The sequence below is a fragment of the Aegilops tauschii genome, chromosome 7 (assembly GCF_002575655.3).
Source record: "Aegilops tauschii subsp. strangulata cultivar AL8/78 chromosome 7, Aet v6.0, whole genome shotgun sequence".
NCBI lineage: Eukaryota > Viridiplantae > Streptophyta > Magnoliopsida > Poales > Poaceae > Aegilops > Aegilops tauschii.
The window spans coordinates 196,217,313-196,223,077 of record NC_053041.3 but is presented as its reverse complement, the minus strand read 5'-3'; the positions used below and the strand labels follow the sequence as shown (position 1 = coordinate 196,223,077).

General features: G+C 41.5%; 1 long non-coding RNA gene across 29 annotated transcripts; it reads right to left on the bottom strand.

Moving 5' to 3' along the window:
• Positions 1 to 313: 313 nt before the first annotated feature.
• Positions 314 to 5,339, bottom strand: LOC109739251 (uncharacterized). 29 transcript variants are annotated; one of them, XR_012190268.1, is made up of 11 exons: positions 4,918 to 5,339; positions 4,703 to 4,799; positions 4,192 to 4,317; positions 3,339 to 3,406; positions 2,852 to 2,927; positions 2,035 to 2,239; positions 1,842 to 1,926; positions 1,706 to 1,762; positions 1,597 to 1,635; positions 993 to 1,118; positions 314 to 763 (listed from the first exon to the last, which is right to left on the bottom strand). It is a non-coding gene; the product is annotated as an uncharacterized lncRNA (long non-coding RNA). The 29 variants fall into 29 exon arrangements; XR_012190260.1 differs by lacking the exon at positions 4,703 to 4,799 and adding an exon at positions 880 to 909 and having other exon boundaries at positions 1,842 to 2,239; positions 4,918 to 5,249; XR_012190266.1 differs by lacking the exon at positions 4,703 to 4,799 and adding an exon at positions 880 to 909 and having other exon boundaries at positions 993 to 1,050; positions 1,842 to 2,239; positions 4,918 to 5,249.
• Positions 5,340 to 5,765: the final 426 nt, after the last annotated feature.

The window sequence follows — 5,765 nt, the reverse complement described above, 5'->3', positions numbered from 1 at the left end:
AACGGTGTGCACAAAGACATTTCCATCGGTGTCACTGGTTTGTTTACTCGCTGGAGAGGGAGGGTAGTAATGACACCTAGCTATGTGTGCGTGGAAAATTGTAGTGCTGTAAAAATGGTCCATGTTCGTGTGTCTCGCGTGGCACCTTTCAACATGACTAGTGGCTGGGGCGCCACCGGTGGCGCCACCTGAAGCGGTACAGTGCGCACTAATCAAGCTAGCGCATTTGTTAACGTGTCGACAGTTCGAATGAGCGACAATGGTTAAAAATATAATACAGAGAATAGAACTGCAGTAGAAGAGTGTTCATTCATAAAGCAGAGCAAGCAAGTAGTTTCATCTATGCTGATAGCTTAACAGAGATTTGACAATCTTACAAAGTGGATGACTGATCACAAAGACACATTCATCGGTTCAAATCAAAGTTCAGCGGTCTCCAAAAGATGGGCGATCTCCAAAATAGAGGCAGAGTTCCTCGGATCATCACAACGCAGGCATCACAAGTTTTGGAGAGAAACTAGATACATGGATCATATAGGTGCGTCTAGAGACGATGAACAGTGAGACTGCATCACTAGTTTACTGACCGGCTCATATTGGCTTCACAGACCTGCTCCTATTGGCATTTTATCAAACTGGACTATCATCGAGACATACGTCACCACCATGAAGTACTGGCACGCTCAATAAGAGGTTCCTGACTCAGAGCCGTGACCTCAGGCACCTCACCACCATGCCGAAACCCAGACATCGGGATGGTCCTCTACAAAGGAGAGAGCATCAGCACAATCATGTTAGACCTTGCACCGCCTGTACAATGAGAATATCATTATGATTCTCCATAGCATGAGTTTCCAAGAATATGAAAATAAATCTTACATCAATTTCTTCTTAGATCTGAAGAGCTCCCTAAATCATAAGAGATCAAGTACTGTACCAAACACACACAGGTACATGAAGATAGGATTGATAGATAGTGAACAGTAGCTAACCTCTAACCATCTCCGAGCCCTCTCTTGGACACTGTCCCCCATAGTGTGCAACCACCACCTTTCAGCAATTTATCAAATGTCATTCGCTTTTTAAATGCTACTCTTTGTAAAGTAAAATCGGCAATCCTGCAAACAACATTGCAGAGACCACCAAAATATTGGCAAACTGAGATACAGTATGTATTTGATGTTTAGTTACTACAAATTTAGAGCCTAATGACATCAGTTTTTTTTAGAAAAAATAGAATAACAACGACAGCGGTAAGGTCATACATGTGCGCACGATAAAGTACATTTGCGTGAGTTGCAAGCATTGGTGCATGGTGTTGGAGATAGATGGCTGATCTCGATTCATTTACACGTTTTGAGAAGTCTTCCTAATAATTTGTTATACGCAGAATTCAATAAAAGAATAGACAAGTTGATGACTCTTGCAAACAGTATAGGCAAACAAAAATCAGACAATTAGTCAAAATGTATTGTTGTCTAATTATCTTAAGTTTCAAGCAATAAATTCTTTGTAACTCCTGAACATACAAAAATAAATAGCCTTTGGCAGTCAAAGAAACATAGACATGTGTAATCAGAGGGCTTAAATTGTTACCTGATCATAGAGCATTCTTTTTTCTCCATCCTTTAAAGTCTACAGAGAAGAGGCCGAACTGTATATATCAATACTATTCAAAGTTGTGGTTGATTTGTAGCAACATTACCAATAATGATGAAAATCCTTTGGCATCATCAACACCATCAATTCTCAAGCAAGAACCCTGGCTCAAGTAATTATATATGTGTGAGATGCAATGATATGTAAGAGATATGAATTCCTTCATATGAATGTGTGGTTACTTATGTGAAGGGGAGAAGATCCAGAGAACAACTGATAGGAAATATGATACGATCTCTCTTCGGGTGCCCTCCGAACCACCCTACACTACACAAGCAAGATATAAGATAATAAACCTTTCACATATCAAACTTGTAGGCTGTTGCTTCCAGTACATGGAATTAGTAAACTCCAATAAAATAGTTTAAAGCATACAGAATGAGCGGTCATGCTGACTCTTGCTGCCAGTAATCACAACATAGCATTGTGATTCAGTAGTAGAAAATTAGGCCACATATGGATCATCTCCAGATTGCAATAGATGCCAAATGCTTGATTTTCTTATCAAGAACAAGCATAACAAAGTAAACATCACGTAATATATTGGTGACACAACTGCTGTATTAAACCTGTCCAGTGCCTGCAATTTACAGATAAATAAAATGTTGTTGTTAACAATCACACCTAATTTGCTTATGTTAGTGGCTCAACAGAAAGAACCTACCAATAGGAAACATATAATACTAAAAATCAGCATGCATTAGACAGTTGTTAGAATATTCCTTATTAACCGGAAGCCCAGTTCCATCTCATGTAGTAAAAACATTATTACATATTGAGTAGAATCACTTACACAAAGATGACCTTTTCTTTGCAAGGACCTAACGCTAATACATATAATTATTGTACCGTAAATCAACAGAATGACATAGAAGTAACCAAAGGTAAAACTACAAGAAAAATATTCACTCAATTAACAAAGAAGACCTTCCATATGACACGGAAAATGTAAGGTGGCTGTGATACGCTTTTGAGAAATGTCAGAAAGAAACATCGATATTCCGAGAGAAGAGAGGATCCTTGATTGGTAACACAAGAAAAATATAATTCACCGAGTTAAAATTTAGGCATTGCAAAAGCCATCGGTATCACTCAGACACCAAAATATTACATCGAGGGTATTTGACTCATGCCATCAAAATGGTAAAGCTACTGCAAAATGCAAAAGGGAAATGATCTGAGTTGTGCATGCCTGCTGACTGCAGAATAAGACAAAGCCATAACCTCTGGAGTGTCCGGTTTTATTATCCCACATGACTCGAGCATCCCTGATCATAAATGGCGCACATGAACAACTGAAAAGCTACATCAAAACAGAAGTAGTAGAAACAAATGGGAAATCATTTACGAAATGTGCCATGCTAGATTAGCATAACAAGAAGATATACCTGATATAGATACAACAAATTTGATCTACTGAATATCAAATCAAAATATGAAAGCATATGCTATACGAGCAAACTTAAGGCATCCGTTAACATGTTACATTGAACTAAAAACTTACATACAAGAATCATATGTCGAGAAACAGCAATAAAGAGTGGCAGCATTCGCTTCAGAACATAAATTGCAACAAAAATATGGAAATGCCATGGAATAATTCAATGGTTAATTATGGTTAACCATAGAAGGGTTAAATTAGAAAATGAAGACAAGACACGAGAAGGTTTTATAAATACATCTCACAGATGTATCCTCCCACGGTGTACTTGCATACCCCAACTTCACCTTGATTGCTTGACCTTATCTGGGTGGATTTCAAAGTGAACGGCATTAGAAGTTGATTCAGGACTCTAAAATCTGAGTTGCTGAAATCAGTTAAACATTAGAACTTTCATGTGATGACCATGAAGGGTGATTATTGCAAGAGCTGCTGACATATGAAATCTGATCATAGTAGTCAAAAAAATCCAAAGGAAGACTGCAGAGTACAAGAGATAATCATTTTCAAACAGAAAACACAAAGGCATTGTGTCTTGATGCATTGACGAAAAGCAACAATACGCAAGCCTAGGCAAAGTTTCCTGGGGAAGCCATGCACGGGGAAGGAGGGCTGGGAGGTTGCCGATGCCTAGTGAGGGCGAGGCCCTAGTGACATGGGAGGAGAGGCGGCCGCAATAGACTCGGGGGAGAGGAGAGGTCCCATCTTCTCCCGCAGCCACCCCTACACCAGTCCGCCCCTACATCTGCCATCTCTCCACCTTCCCCTCCTCACTACACGACGCAGGCGGCCGATCCCACCGAGGTGGCATCCAACTAACACATTGCTTATGAAATATGGATGTACTGGTGTGTTCTCAAAATTACTTACGGGAATTAGAAGAAAATTGCCATACAGTTATCTGTAAATTTCTTGTCAAAAATGCAACAGTAATTTCAATGAGAACAAATAGGAGAACATCGCAGGAATCTGACTAATTTTGAATAAATACTGCATGCAAACAACCGAGTTTTTACATAGTACAGCACAAAACCACACAAACAATGCAAACACCATGGTTCGCTGTGATACGGCATGGATTGTCAACTTACACATTTATTCACATGCAAATTGTATGTTTGAGAATCCAAAGTCTTGATTTTGGTCTCTATTGTAGTCTCGGAACCCTCAGCACAATGTGACATTTGTACATCTGAAGAATTACACTCCATAATCTCCTGCAAGACAAAATAAGAATTATTAGAAACATCAGCTGACAGTTTGGTCATGAAAGGTGTGAGTTTATTCATCCAATGAACCAGTAGAATGGAATCAAGCAAGATCCTTTCACATGTAAGCTTTGACATGCAGTGGAAAAATCATGCAGCAAGTACCCATCAAGAAATAGTCATCATTATATTCTCAGAGTATCCAATCCAATTCCAAGATAGATGGTGCTAAAAAGGGAAAAATCAACTCCACACAGTAGAGCATATATGCTTCGAGTAAACATGTGAACAATCCAAATTTAAAACGAATCTCTTGATTACATAACATATTATCTTATATCTGCAAAAACGAAACTGGAGAGGTTAGTACAAATATGCAATAAAACAAACTTACTTGCCAAATTTCTTAAAGATATTTCTGCAGCCTGATGTTGTACTTCTTTCCTTGTACTACCAATGCCTTCACCCAATTTTTCTCCCACTATCCAAACCTAATTAAATGAAGCAAGCTCAAGAACACTAAAGGAGACAATAACAAAATTTTGCAGACCAATCCGCTTAGAGGACAGGAGTGAGCGGGGAAGGGAGGGGAGGTGGGGAGGGGCACACCAGATCGGACATCTTGATGAGGCCCTCCAGGCGGGAGTTGTTCATGAGGTTGAGGCAGCGGAAGAGATGCCGCCGGCGAGGTGGGGCGGGGGTGGGTCGACGAGGTGGTCGACGGCGAGGACGGAGTGCGGGGTTTCGGCCATGAGCTTCTCACAGACGTGGGAGGAGATGAACCCGTCGGCCCAGATCACACAGATGGTGAGCAGCGCTACGAGCACGCCGTCCAGATCCAGCCTGCCGCCGCTGGCAGGCGTCGGCGTCGGCGGCGACATGGCCCGACGGTCGCGTGAGCCGATCCAGGTCGAAGGATGGTGTTTTTCTGAAAAAGGGAGGAGAGGTTGCGTGCTCGGGAAAGAAAGGTGCGTGGGGCTCAAGGTTCATCTCCCCTTTTCTTTCTTCTGAACGAAGGAAGGACGAGGCCCAAAGGCAGAACTCCCCTCGTTTCATTTCATTGGCTGGAAACAGAAAGCCGGCCCCAGTCCAACACGTTCTCCAATTGTCGATGTGGCATAGGCGAGCGCCCGCACCTTAGGCGACTCTTATTGTGTTTAATGGGTGAGAGACGATGGAACGTGTGCCTGCCCTGGCAGTGCAGCGCTGTTGAACGGGAAAATACTGTGCATAAATGGAGAATACAGTGGCATACAAAAATGTGTCAGGTGAAATAAGTTGAGGGAATACTGGACTGCACCGGATCCCTATGAAGACTGACTTGCCAGATAACGGCCTGCATGGTGCTCGGCCTCCAAAGGGCATTCTTGTGAATTTATTAGCTAATTAAATTAGTTCATTAGAGTACCAAAAGCACAGAGTATAACCTTTTTCACGTTAAAGCTATGGGTGCCACT